We start from the raw sequence: 16040 nt of genomic DNA on the forward strand, positions 1-16040 counted from the left end.
ATTGTATTTGAAAGATGAGATTTTGTGCCTTTGCTTGCTAGAGTAGTGATCATTAAGAAAAACTGAAGGCCCTGGCCGGTTGGCTCAGTGGTAGAGTGTTGGCCTGGCGTGCAGAAGTTCCAGGTTCCATTCCGGCCAGGGCACACAGGATAAGCGCCCATCTGCTTCTCCACCCCTCCCCCTCTCCTTCCTCTCTGTCTCTCTCTTCCCCTCCCGCAGCCGAGGCTCCATTGGAGCAAGGATGGCCCAGGTGCTGGGGATGGTTCCTTGGCCTCTGCCCCAGGCGCTAGAGTGGCTCTGGTCACAACAGAGCGACGCCCCGGAGGGGCAGAGCATCGCCCCCTGGTGGGCAGAGCGTCGCCCCCTGGTGGGCGTGCCTGGTGGATCCCTGTCGGGCACATGCGAGAGTCTGACTGTCTCTCCCGGTTTCTAGCTTCAGAAAAATACAAAAAAAAAAAAAAAAAAAAGAAAAACTGAAAATGGATTTCTTCATTCAAGCTGAAAGTGGCCCATAAGCAGAAAAGGGAAGAAAGGAGTTTGGGGGAAGTTTCAGAGATGAGAATTGGGGTAGCTGCCATATGTGAGAGACAGAGAGAGAAAAAAAGGAGTTTTTTGGACATTAGTCTCAGAATAACATGGTTGTTTGGTTTTAGTTTTGAGTTTGGTGGGGCTTTGTTTTGTTTTTACAAATGCTGTCTGCTTCCTCTACATTTTGATTTACAAGTATAGTAAGTCTACACTGCCCAATCATACAGCCATTATATAATCATATTGTCCTCTTTTGGCCCTCATTTAATACAATTTAGAATTCACCACCAGTCGTTTGTGCATGTCTTTCTTGTCACATCGGTTGTCCATAATTATTCTCTAGAAGAATCTTAGAAAGGGCTTACTGAAACAAATATTTTAGAAGATTCTTAAGGAAGAGTCATGGGAATAATATTCCCCAAATTCCTGCAAAAAAATATTTGTTTTTGTTTTTTTTATTTTTGAAGGTAATTTTTTCTGGATATAAAATCTTTGACATTGAGGGGGAGACATAAAAAGGGACAAATATAAGATGACGAAGGATGATCTTACTTTGGATGAAGAGTATATAACATAATTGACCGTCCAAATGATGTGGAGATCGCTGCCCAACATCTTTGTACTCTAGTTGACCAATGTCACTCTGTTAAATTTAATTGTCTAAATAAAAATTAAAAAAAAAATCCTTGACACACATTTTCCTTCCCTTCAGAATCTTAGGCTATTCCAGTGGAATATGTTATTCCATTCTTTCTCACACATAAACTCAAAGAGTAATGATAATCTAATTTTCTCTCTTACATAATTATAAATTCTATTGTCTAGATATTCAAAAGATTTGTTTCCCTTTCTTTATAGGCTAGTAATTTTTACCTGCATGTGGTTTTTTTGGTTTTGTTTTGTTTTGTATTTTTCCGAAGTGAGAAGCGGGCGAGAGGCAGACAGACTCCCACATGTGCCTGACCGGGATCCACCTGACATGCCCACCAGGTGGCGATGCTCGGCCTATCCGAGGCATTGCTCCACTGCAACCAGAGCCATTACAACTGCCATGGAGCCATCTTCAGCGCCCAGGTCAACTTTGCTCCAATAGAGTCTTGGCTGCAGGACGGGAAGAGAAAGACAGAGAGAGGAGAGGGGGAAGGGTGGAGAAACAGATGGGCAACTCTCCTGTGTGCTCTGGCTGGGATTCGAACCCGGGACTTCCACATGCTGGGCCGATGCTCTACCACTGAGCCAACCAGCCATGTATTTTATGCTGGACATTCTAGGTCATTATTTTCAGATCTAAAGTGTATATTTTTAATATATGTTTACAATTTCAGCAAAAATGTCTCTATTGTCTTAGTATTTGTTTTTGTGGGGGTTTTTGTTGTTATGGATGCTTTTACTCTGATTTTACTCTTGCTTCAGACCCTTATGTATGTGTTGGAACTTCATGCTTATCTTCAACATATGTAACTTTCTTTTAAATCCTTTTTATCTCTTTTTACATTTTCTTTTACATTTTTTTAAAGATTTTATTTATTGATTAGAGAAAAGGGGCAGGGGAGAAAGGTGGGGTAAGGAACAGGAAATATCAACTCATAGTTGCTTCTTGTATTGCCCTGACTGGTCAAGCCCAGGGTCTCAAGCTGGGGACTCAGCACCCCAGGTCGAGGCTCCACCCACTGTGCCACCACAGGTCCAGCTCCTTTACATTTTAAAACTTTTCTATCTTTTCTGCTTTGTTTGATGTATTTTCTTAATCCTTCTAGTTTAACTTTCATTTCTAAACTTATTTTATTTTTATTTATTTCTAATTATTTCTTGAATTCTGTCATTTTATTATTGAGTTTTCCTCATTATGATTTACATTATTCTTTAACGTCCTGTATAATTTTTTTAATGTGTCTTATTTTGTTTTGCAAATTAATCGTATAGAAATATTTTGGGAGCATGTCTTTCTGGCATGCTTGCCTTGTTGATAGGAATGTTATTCTGCCCATTATTGCCTTTTGTCTTACAGGAGCTCATCTGGGATTTGACCTCATACTTTCCTGCTGACCATCTTTATGTGAATATTATTTTCTTAAACTCAAAGGATGGAAGTTATACAAATAGTTTTATAAGAAACTACCGGAGAGAGAAGATGGCAGCGGAGTAGGCAGATGCACAGACACCCAGCTCTCAACACCAAACTGGAATACAAATCAATTTAGAAAAAATCAGCATGAAAAACCAACACTGAACTGCAAGAACAGCTCTCAAAAACCAAGGAGCAAAGAGGAAGCCACAATAATCCTGGTAAGGAGTGCCTGAATCTCCTCTGCTTACAGGAAGGGAAGGAGGGGGGTGAGGCTGAGAGCCCAGAGAGGATTTCACAGAGGAAAAAGAGCAGAAACTACTGCTCACAGCCACTTACCTGGTGACCAGGGAGCAAGGTGGGTTGAAAAGACCAGCTTATCTCCCAAGTGGAAAAGACAGGGAGAGGGACAGACTGTGAGGGGCTAAGGTATGCAAGAAACAAAGTAAAAAAGCTGACTCATTCGTGCTGGAGGCGGCCATAGCTGGGGGAGGGACTGAACCTTTCACAAAACAGAGCTGAAGTGCTTCCGGATCAGAGATCTCCGGACATCTATCCAGCTCCAATCAGCACAACAAGACACAGCTGAAAACAAGAAGTGGGGAGGAGGGGCAGTAACTCAGGTCTCCATGGAGATCTGAGATACACCTCCCCCTACTGAAGCTGAGAGAAAAAACCCTGCCCCCAGTGAGATTAGTTGGAGGAAGAGACCTTCATCGTCTCAGGTTACACCCACAGCATTCCTGGATACAGTTTCAAGGAAGCCCCCTGCTGAGATCAGTTAACAAGACTATCACCTGTTAAGAAAACAAACAAATCAAGACTTCAAAGCTGCCCAAATCCGAAAGTGGATTACAAATAATAGCTGATACCAACCCACGAAGACCTAAAAATAACACAACTGAAAACTGGAGGCAGACAACACCAAGCCTAGACTCAATCAACTCTACAAATAAAAAAAAAAAGAAGAAGAAGATGAGAAAACAAAGGAGTGCAATCCAAATGAAACCACAAGAGACACTTTTGAGAGATGAACTGAGTGATATGGAAATAATCAAACTTCCAGATGCGGAGTTCAAAATAATGATTGTAAGGATGCTTAGGGATCTTAGAACAACAATGGAGGGGGAGTTTGAAAACCTAAATAAAGAAATAGCAAGTATAAAAAAGAATCAGTTGGAGACGACAAATACAATATCAGAAATAAAGACCACAATGGAAGGAATTAAAAACAGGATAGATAGAGCAGAGGATCGAATCAGCGAGTTAGAAGACAACTGGAATGAAGGCATGAAAGCAGAGAAGAAAAGAGAAAAAAGACTCAAAAAGTCAGAGGAAACTCTTAGAGAGCTCTGTGACAACATGAAGAGAAATAACATCCGCATCATAGGGGTTCCTGAAGAAGAAGAAAAAGAACAAGGGATAGAGACTTTGTTCAATCATATCATAGCTGAAAACTTCCCTAAATTAATGCAAGAGAAACTCTCACAAATCCAAGAAGCACAGAGGACTCCATTAAAGAGAAACCCAAAGAAACCTACACCAAGACACATCATAATTAAAATACCAAAGCTAAGCGATAAAGAGAAAATATTAAAAGCTGCAAGAGAAAAAAAAGTTATCACATACAAAGGAGCCCCCATAAGGATGACATCTGACTTCTCAACAGAAACACTTGAGGCCAGAAGGGAATGGCAAGAAATATTCAAAGTAATGCAGAACAAGAACCTACAACCAAGACTACTTTATCCAGCAAGGCTATCATTTAAAATTGAAGGAGAAATAAAAAGCTTCCCAGACAAAGAACAACTCAAGGAATTCATTACAACCAAACCAATGCTGCAGGAAATATTAAGGGGCCTGGTGTAAACAGATAAAGTGGGAAAAGAATACAGAAAAAAAAAAAAGAAAAAGGAATACACCTTTAAAGAAGAAAATGGCAATAAACAACTACATATCAATAATAACCTTAAATGTAAATGGATTAAATGATCCAATCAAAAGACATAGGGTAGCTGCGTGGATAAGAAAACAGGACCCATACATATGTTGTCTACAAGAGACACACCTTAGAACAAAAGACACACACAGATTGAAGGTAAAAGGATGGAAAAAAATGTTTCATGCAAATGGAAATGAAAAAAAAGCTGGGGTAGCAATACTTATATCAGACAAATTGGACTTTAAAACAAAGGATATAGTAAGAGATAAAGAAGGCCACTACATAATGATAAAGGGAGTAATCCAACAGGAAGATATAACTATTATAAATATCTATGCACCTAATATAGGAGCACCCAAATATATAAAACAGACTTTGATGGATTTAAAGGGCGAGATCAACAGCAATACTATAATAGTAGGGGATTTCAATACCCCACTAACATCACTAGATAGATCCTCAAGAAAGAAAATTAACAAAGAAACAGCAGACTTATTGGAAACACTAGATCAACTCGATTTAATAGATATCTTCAGAACCTTTCACCCTAAAGCAGCAGAATATACATTCTTTTCAAGTGCTCATGGTACATTCTCTAGGATAGACCACATGTTAGGGCACAAAAGTGCTCTCAACAAATTTAAGAAGACTGAAATCATATCAAGCACTTTCTCCGATCACAACGGCATGAAACTAGAAATGAATCACAGCAGAAAAGCTCAAAAATTCTCAAACACATGGAAACTAAATAGCAGGGTGTTAAATAATGAATGGATTAAGAATGAGATCAAAGAAGAAATAAAGAAATTCCTAGAAACGAATGACAATGAGCATACAACAACTCAAAATTTATGGGACACAGCGAAAGCAGTGCTGAGAGGGAAGTTCATAGCACTACAGGCACACTTTCAGAAGCTAGAAAAAGCTCAAATAAACAACTTAACCCTGCATCTAAAAGAATTAGAAAAAGAACAGCAAGTAAAGCCCAAATGTAGTAGAAGGAAGGAAATAATAAAGATCAGAGCAGAAATAAATGACATAGAGGCTAAAGAAACAATACAGAGGATCAATGAAACTAGGAGCTGGTTCTTTGAAAAGGTAAACAAGATTGATGCACCTTTAAGTAGACTCACCAAGAAAAAGAGAGAGAGGACTCAAATAAATAAAATTAGAAATGAGAGAGGAGAAATAACAACTGACACAACAGAAATACAAAATATTGTAAGAAAATACTATGAAGAACTGTATGCCAAAAAACTAGACAACCTAGATGAAATGGACAAATTCCTTGAAACATACAATCTTCCAAAAATCAATCTGGAAGAATCAGAAAACTTAAACAGACCGATTACACCAAAGGAGATCGAAACAGTTATCAAAAAACTCCCAACAAAGAAAAGTCCGGGGCCCGATGGCTTCACAACGGAATTCTACCAAATATTCAAAGAAGAACTAACTCCTATCCTTCTCAAACTATTTCAAAAAATTCAAGAGGAAGGAAGACTTCCAAACTCCTTTTATGAGGCGAGCATAATTCTGATTCCAAAACCAGGCAAAGACCACACAAAGAAAGAAAATTATAGGCCAATATCTCTGATGAATATAGATGCTAAAATCCTCAACAAAATATTAGCAAACCGGATCCAACAATATATGGAAAAAATCATACAACATGATCAAGTGGGATTTATTCTGGGGAGGCAAGGCTGGTACAATATTTGTAAATCAATCAATGTGATTCATCACATAAACAAAAAGAAGGAGAAAAACCATATGATAATTTCAATAGATGCAGAAAAAGCATTTGATAAAATCCAGCACCCATTCATGATCAAAACTCTCAGCAAAGTAGGAATACAGGGAACATACCTCAACATGATAAAAGCCATCTATGAGAAACCCACAGCCAACATCATACTCAATGGGCAAAAATTAAAAGCAATACCCTTAAGATTAGGAACAAGGCAGGGGTGCCCCCTTTCACCACTCTTATTTAACATAGTCCTGGAAGTCCTAGCCACAGCAATCAGACAAGAAGAAGAAATAAAAGGCATTCAAGTTGGAAAAGAAGAAGTAAAACTATCATTATTTGCAGATGATATGATATTGTATATAGAAAACCCTAAAGTCTCTGTCAAAAAACTACTGGACCTGATAAATAAATTCGGCAAAGTGGCAGGATATAAAATCAATACTCAGAAATCAGAAGCATTTTTATACACCAACAATGAACAGTCAGAAAGAGAAATTAAGGAAACAATCCCTTTCACAATTACAACCAAAAAAATAAAGTACCTAGGAGTAAACTTAACCAAGGAGACTAAAGACTTGTACTCGGAAAATTACAAAACATTGATAAAAGAAATCAAGGAAGATACTAACAAGTGGAAGCATATACCGTGCTCATGGTTAGGAAGAATAAACATCATTAAAATGTCTATATTACCCAAAGCAATTTATAAATTCAATGCAATACCAATTAAAATACCAATGACATACTTCAAAGATATAGAACACATATTCCAAAAATTTATATGGAACCAAAAAAGGACACGAATAGCCTCAGCAATCTTAAAAAAGAAGAATAAAGTGGGAGGTATCACACTTCCTGATATCAAGTTATACTACAAGGCCATTGTACTCAAAACAGCCTGGTACTGGCATAAGAACAGGCATATAGATCAATGGAATAGAACAGAGAACCCAGAAATAAACCCACAGTTCTATGGACAACTGATATTTGACAAAGGAGGTAAGGAAATACAATGGAGTAAAGACAGCCTCTTTAACAAATGGTGTTGGGAAAATTGGACAGCTACCTGCAAAAAAATGAAACTAGATCACCAGCTTACACCACTCACAAAAATAAACTCAAAATGGATAAAAGACTTGAATGTAGGCCGTGAAACCATAAGCATCTTAGAAGAAAACATAGGCAGTAAGCTCTCCGACATCTCTCGGAGCAATATATTTGCTGATTTATCTCCACGGGGAAGTAAAATAAAAGACAGGATAAACAAATGGGACTATATCAAACTAAAAAGCTTTTGCACAGCTAAAGACAACAAGAACAGAATAAAAAGACAAACTACACAATGGGAAAACATATTTGACAATACGTCTGATAAGGGGTTAATAACCAAAATTTATAAAGAACTTGTAAAACTCAACACCAGGAAGACAAACAACCCAATCCAAAAATGGGCAAAAGAGATGAATAGACACTTCTCCAAAGAGGACATACAGATGGCCAATAGGCATATGAAAAAATGCTCAACATCACTAATCATTAGAGAAATGCAAATTAAAACCACAATGAGATATCACCTTACACCAGTCAGAATGGCGCTTATCAACAAAACAACACAGAATAAGTGCTGGCGAGGATGTGGAGAAAAGGGGACCCTCTTGCACTGCTGGTGGGAATGCAGACTGGTGCAGCCACTGTGGAAAACAGTATGGATATTCCTCAAAAAACGGAAAATCGAACCGCCTTTTGACCCAGCTATCCCACTTTTAGGAATATACCCCAAGGACACCATAGAACGGCTCGAAAAGGAGAAATGCACCCGCATGTTTGTGGCAGCATTGTTCACAATAGCAAAGATCTGGAAACAGCCCAAGTGTCCGTCAGAGGACGAGTGGATTAAAAAACTTTGGTACATATATACTATGGAATACTACTCAGCCATAAGAAATGATGACATCGGATCATTTACAATAACATGGATGGACCTTGATAACATTATACGGAGTGAAATAAGTAAATCAGAAAAAAAACTGAGATGAATCCATACATAGAAGGGACATAAAAATGAGACTCAGAGACATGAACAAGAATGTGATGGCAACAGGGGCGGGGGGGTTGGGGGAAGGGGGAGGGGGTGAAGAAGGAGAGAGGGGTTAGGGGAGGGGAGGGGCACAAAGAAAACCAGATAGAAGGTGACAGAAGACAATTTAACTTTGCAGGAGGGGTATACAGCACAATCAAATGTCAAAATAATCTAGAGATATTTTCTCTCAACATATGTACCCTGATTTATCAATGTCACTGCATTAAATTTAATAAAAAAATATTAATATTAAAAAAAAAAGAAACTACCAACTTCTGTTCCACTTAACATTCCCATCAGCACTGGCAGAATGAATCATTTTTTTCCATATTCTGATAACATTTGGGTCATCACCATTTTCTCCTTTAAACATTCTTATTGTTGTGTAGGGATATCTCATTCTGGCTTTAATTTGCACTTCCCTGATGGCTGATGATACTGAACATCTTTTCAGGTGCTTATTTACCACTGATATGTCCTCTGCAATGAGTGTCTGTTCATATCTTTCACTCATTTTCAAATTAGGTTGTTTTGTTTTTTACTATTGAGTTTTAAGAGTTCTTCATATATTCTAGATACTGGTTCTTTGTCACATATGTGATTTGCAAATATTTTCTCCCATTCTGTAGTTTGTCTTTTCTTTGCCTTAACAGAATTACATGGAGCTTAAGTTTTAAATTTTGATAAAATCCAATATATCAATGTTTCTTTTTATGAATCACCTTTTGTCGTTGAATCTAAGAATGCTTCACCTGAGTCTCCTGACCTTTCTTATTCTATAGTTTTATTCCATCTTAACTAGATAACTGAGACGATCTCTCCATTGCTATCTGCTCCTGCAATTGGAAATGAGTTCTCATTAGTCCAAGCTGCCAGATTACAATTTATGAAGCACTCATGCAGTCATTGCAATGCTCTGCTCAGAACTTTAAAAATTCCCCAACTGGATGTTAAAGTATAGACTCTGCTGCCTAAAACTGTAAATCCCTCAGGTACCACACCTGATTCCACCCAGCTAAACCCTAACTCCCTGAATATGTACCCTACTCCAACCAAACTAACTACTAGCTACTCTCCAAACAAATCTTATAATTATGGTGTCAGTAGAGATGTAAAATAATCAGGACTTCTGAAGTGATAAAGCTCTCCTTCTTCCACCAAAAATATTAATTTATTAAAGTCCATTTCAAATGGCACCTTTCTCAATTGCCTCATAACTGGCCTATGTTATCTCCCTCACTTCACTAAAGCAACAGCACTTTGCTCCTCTCTTACAGTATATAGCTCATTTTCTCATTTGTACTCCATTCTTATCCATCTGGCAAGATGTCAGACTGTCTATGGGCATTGTGTCCTCCTTATCTCTGACTCCCCTAGAGGACCTGGTGCACAGCAGGAACCATGAATAGTCAATTTACCGGAACCACCACTGGCACCACCCTAGCTCAGACACAACCAGCCTATTTGCCAGGTCTACTGTTGAAAATAAAGTACAAAGACAATCTGAGCTCATCTTTCTAGTCTTTGAATCAGCTTAAAATTTAAACTATGCCTTATTCCACATCTTTCTCCTTACACCTGATCCCAGAAGAAAGAAAAACAAATAAACACTGAAACTAGCTCCACAATGAAATGTTAAACACCTCTGCAACCAATATTTTCAAATCAGAAGTAAGTAACATTTCATTCTACCTTTAATTAAAAAGTATGTCACTTCCCTAACAGCTTCTCTAGGAACCTACTGTTCCCTCAAATTTATTTGCAATGCTTGTCTGAATAATCCTTCAGCTCCCCCAGGAATTCCTCAAGGCAGGAAAGTGACTAGAGGCCAGAGAACCCATGGTTACTAGAAATTGTATGACAAGGAGTAGTAGATCTTTTTCTTTTTAAAATCTCAACACTTTCTTATCAAATTCCTGTCTTCTATTTCCAGCACAGCACTCAGCACACAGATTGTGATTGCTAATGCTCATTGAATTAAACAACTGAATCAGTACAGTCATAAACACCTCAGTCACTTCTTAAAGCACATAAAGAGAATGAAATCTCAGAGCATTATAGATGTCAAAGTGACATTCAAACACTTGGTATTTTCAGATGACATTTTTTTTAACTCTGACAAGTGGTTTAGGGCTTCTGGTTTGCAAAATGTTTTTCCAATTATAATATGAGGTCAAGAAAAAGTTCACTTCCTTCTTTCTCCATAAGAATGTAAAATTACTTTTACTTTCCCTGAATAAGCTGCTTCTCTGAGATTTAAATTTAATTTCATTGTAAATGTCTCTTTAGGAAAACTAATATTGTGGTGTCTACATTCTTTCTGTGTAGAATTTTCTCAGATCACCAGCTTTCTCCTTGTGGTTTCTAGAGAATAAACTATCCCCTTGAATTTACTCAGTGGGTGATAATTGCTCCAATGTGGTTTCACTAGCTATAACAACAAAAAAGTAGGTGCTTCCAGTGAATGAGTATAAAATGACTTGGCTGTTAAGAGCTGTTCTAGAATTCATTTTTTGTGTCTGCCCTACAGCTGATATGACGGAACCAGAGGTCTGCAAGCCTTGGTTTGGGGATTCATACATATATGCACATTCAGCTAACATTTATGAGCATCTGTTGTAAGCCAGTCACTGTTGATTGGCAATAGGGGAAGATGCAAAGATAAATAAACTAGCCAGAGCATTGAAAGAGCTTGCAGAGCATGGAGAAGAGGTCTGTTCAAATGTTGTGGTAACCCTAGAGAAACAAGCAACTCATTTTGTCTGGGAGAGCCCTCAGAGGAGACATGACACTGGACTCGATCCTTGGAAGGAAAGGAAGAGCTTTCTATGTAGGAAGGAAAGAAGGGGAAAATGGCATTGCAAGCAAGAGAACAGCCTAAGTAAAAGGCTAAAGAATGAACATGTCATGAAAGAATGAGGTAGATCTGGAAATGAGGAATAAGAAGTCCCATGGTTTGTAGGTGGAGTAATAAGTGTTAATCCATCAATATGTGTAGGACATTTGGAGTAGGGACTTTAAAAGGTTTTGATTTGCTGCAATTCATGTTGCCATTTTGACTGACAACAGTTGCTTGTAACACAAAGAGAAATGGGGCAACATAGCAGCTACCTTTGTTCAGCGTTTTCACATCTTTTTCCTTATTTGTTCCACACTGCCATAGCCTAAGGTGGGGTTCCTTATGCTCTTTCCATAAACAGGACACTTGAAGCTCAGAATTACTGAGGGATTTGCCTGAGCTGACCTCCATCTGGATTGTTTCAAAGTCTATTCTCATTGCTCTGTATTATATTGCTCCCTATGACAAGTAAAAAGGAAGAGAGAAGGACAAAGGCATTTCAAAATTTCTCAATATATAAGCTCTGAAATTTCACTTTTAAAGCAATCAGGTGTGTGTGTGTGTGTATGTGTATGTGTATATACACACATACATACATCCCCTTCTCTTACTACTTAATTGTAGCTACTCATAAAAAGCCTACTTCAAACCTGATTCATAAGAAGTATGGTTCATTCTAGCCCACAAGAATCACCCTTTCCAAGAATTGATTAAGCCTAACCTTTCATTGTCTTCATTTCTTTTTTCTTTGTTTTGTTTTTGTTTATTTTAACTTATTTTAACATTTTTCATTATCTTAATTTCTTGCCATATACTGTCTACCTGCTCTTTTTGAACCAGTCCTACCTACCTCTTAATCAAGAAACTTCTTCAGATGCTTTATTCCTGCCTTTTTAACCAAAAATCCCCAGCACAATCCCTTACACACAATACTTACTCACTAAATGTTAGGTCCCTAAGTGCAGATCCAGACTCTTTGACTTGGCTTTGAGAAAAATTTTGAAGCACTGTAGAATTTGCTCCAAAATAATTATGGATCTCAGATGGTCTACAAGCAACATTTTATCAAACATTTGAGGAAGAGGTAGTTTCTATGCTACTTAAATTGGTCCAGAACAAAGAAAAAGATGGAATACTACCTAAATCACTTACAAAGCCAAATAATACAATAATAAACTTGACAGTGATAATCCCAGAATAAATATTAAGTGCCATTATGTGCCCTACCCAGATAACTCAGTTGGTTAGAGTGTTGTCTATGAGTACAGAGGTTGCTGGTTCAATCCCCGATCAAGTTACATAAAGGAACAGATAGATATTCCTGTCTCTTTCTCCCTCTCTCAAATAAATAAATTAACTTTAAAAATTCCATTATGAGTATAGAGAGAAGATGGAGATGACCTAAGTTTAAATCCTGTTTAGAGTACTTACTAGCTTTATCTCTTTAGGAATATTATTTAACCTTTCTATAACTATGTTTTTTATTCATAATATAATAAATTAAATAGTAGCATAATATGACAATATAAGGTTAATCCAAATTCAAAAAGAGTAATGATGATGACATTCATATTTACCATTTACATGGCACTGTTCTAAGAATTTTATATGTATTAACATATAATCTTTGCAACAACCCTGAAGATTTACTCTAATTCTTACTTCACAAGTGAGTAACTCAGACAGAAAGCAGAGAAGAGCCCAGTTACAAAGCTTTTATATGGTAGAGATAGGATTTGAACCCAGGCAAAATGGCTCTAGGTCCCATATGATTAGCAACTCTAGTCATTAATATTAATATCATATTAACATGTTGAAGGAAAATATGTAATACATTTTATCAATGCAGAAAATAAAAAGCAGAAGAAAAAATCATAAGCTTTTATTATAATAAAACCTTTTAGCAATCTGGGATAAATTTTTATTATGATAAATATTTGTATTGAACAAAAAGTCACTATTGGGCTTAAGTTTAAAATTAATTTAAAGTAAAAAATAAGACCAACCAAGGAGTTTGCACCAATCTTTATTAATTGATGTAATTGTCAGAGTTACTAGCCAATGTAGTGAAGCATGAAAATAAACTAGAGATTTAAATATCAGAAAGGCAGCACTTTGATTGTGGATCTGAAATGATCAAGAGAATCAACTGAAAAGTAACCAAGAGAGTTGAGAAAGTAAATGAATAAAAGTAGCCATGAGTTTTTCTTTTTTTATTTTGGGGGTGGGCGGTAGCGAATAACGAGACAGATACAGTGTTATCAGAAAGTGTGTAGTTCTGATGCATCAATAAACGAATGGATGGGTGTAATGGGGAAAAAACTCAGATATAAAGTCATCTAAGAGTTTAATAATATTTGATAAAGGTAATATTTCAAGTCGATGTGTAAAGTATTGCTTTTTAAACAATGATACAGAATAACAGTTGAAAAAATGTAGTTTCATGACAGAGGGAAAGCCTTCCTAAATGAGAGGAAATTTACCCTTTTCCTCCCTTTATTCTGCAGGCTAGAAAGCAGATATGATGCCTGGAGCTCTGTTGGCTCTTTGTAATGATTCATATGAGTAGAGTTGGGTGACAGAGTAGTGAGTTGAGAGGAAGCGAGGCTCCTGAAAATTTCCTGGAGCCAACCATCGCTGGTAACTACTGGATTTCTCTTAAGAGAGGGCAAAGTGGACTTCTGTTTATTTAAGACACTGTTATTTTGATTTTCCTGTTGTGTACAGCTGAATTGAATTCTAACTAATAAAGATCCCTCCTTAATATCTAATACCCAAATAAAAACTTTTTAAAGAATAAATAGCAATTTTCAAAATAAGCCAGACTATAGAAATATATTTCTCAAATATTAGAATACAGAAGGATTAAGTGTACCTGTAGAGAAAAACTGTGTAAGAATTAAATATTTTTAAATGGGAGCATTTATTTCCTGTCCATATTATTTGCATCTAGTTTAATGTGTCTTTTCAATAATGAAAGAGATACATGTGAAAGTAGACACAATGAGGAAAGAATAAGAAAGGTGAAAAAAGCATAGGTGGGTTTTAAATAAAACCAAATAAAAATTTTAGAAATGAAAAAAAAAAGACCTAAAATAATAGATGAGTTTAAAAACAGCTGAATAAAGATTTAATGAACAGGAAACACATCTTCAGGCAATCTTACAGAGTGCCCCAGGGAAAGACACAGGGAAAGAAAACAGTTAAGTTACTGAGAACATAACACAGAGAACTAACACACATCTAATAAGAGTCCTATGAAAAGAGAATAGAGAGACTAGGGGAGGAATAAGGAATAATATTTGAAAATATAATGAATAAGAATATGCTTAAGCTTATGGAAAATATGAATCAACATATACTAGAAGCATGAGTTACCATCATGATAAAGGAAAAAAAATCTATATTTAGATTTGTTATGCTGAAACTTCAGTATACCGAGTCAAAGAGAGAATCATGGAAGCAGCCGGAGAGTAAAAACACAAGTCAACTACACAGGAATGGAAGGCAAACTGACAACTGCAAAAAGGAAGGAGGTGGTTCCTACTATAAACAAGTTTCAAAATTGGAAATTAAGAAAAAGTTTATTTAGAAAGTTAACTCTCTAGGCCTAATGTATGAAATGTATTAATTCCTCGTGGAAATAAAAGACCTAACCAATGAAACACATTAATTCCTCATGAAAATAAAAGGCTCAAAGCCCAAGTTTAGGTTTTATATCAAGCTCTTCTTATGACATTATTGACTTGAAAGACACTAGTGGTCATCTTACTCCGTGTGGATGAAAAAAGAGAAAAAAAAATTAGATATATAAAGATGGGGCCATGAACTAAACCTGGCAAGTTCAGGGCAAGCCTTCACGGTGGCCTTGCAAACTCAGAGACCTAAAGTAAACACAGGATGGATGGTCGAAATTAAACCTTTCTAACTAAAAGCAGTTCATGGTTGGTATTCATGTCCCAGAGAGGTAGTCTCTAAACCAGGGGTCCCCAAACTTTTTACACAGGGGGCCAGTTCACTGTCCCTCAGACTGCTGGAGGGCCGGACTATAAAAAAAACTATGAACAAATCCCTATGCACACTGCACATATCTTATTTTAAAGTAAAAAAAAAAAAAAAAAAAAAAAAAAAAAACGGGAACAAATACAGTATTTAAAATAAAGAACAAATAAATTTAAATCAACAAACTGACCAGTATTTCAATGGGAACTATGGGCCTGCTTTTGGCTAATGAGATGGTCAATGCCCGGTTCCATATTTGTCACTGCTAGCCATAACAAGTGATATGACGTGTTTCAGGAGCCATGATGCGTGTGTCCCGCGTCACCTGAAGTAGTACTGTACATGAGCGACGCCGCACTTTGCGGTGCCACCACATACAGGAGCACAGGGTGCGGATGCATCCTGTGCTCCTCTCACTGACCACCAATGAAAGAGGTGGCCCTTCTGGAAGTGCAGCGGGGGCCGGATAAATGGCCTCAGGGGGCCGCATGTGGCCTGCGGGCCATAGTTTGGAGACCCCTGCTCTAAACAAAGGTCAATCCTTACTTTTACTCAAGCCTGTCTGTTGTCTTTTGCAGCTTTGATGATGTACTTGATAACATGCCTTTGGAATGTAAGGGTCATCTTTTTTCCATCAAGCCAGACATCCCACCAGAGCAAGAACCAACAGACCCCTCATTGCTGTTGTTATGTGAACCAGTAACTTAACTATCTTGTTCCTGCCTATGTAAAAGAAGTTTCAGCATGTATGATTTTACTTTTTACCTAATCCCAGAGATTTCCCCATTTGCTTCTTCCTGCCTCCCTAATCTATCTCCAATCAATTTCATG

The sequence above is a fragment of the Saccopteryx bilineata genome, chromosome 2 (assembly GCF_036850765.1).
Source record: "Saccopteryx bilineata isolate mSacBil1 chromosome 2, mSacBil1_pri_phased_curated, whole genome shotgun sequence".
NCBI lineage: Eukaryota > Metazoa > Chordata > Mammalia > Chiroptera > Emballonuridae > Saccopteryx > Saccopteryx bilineata.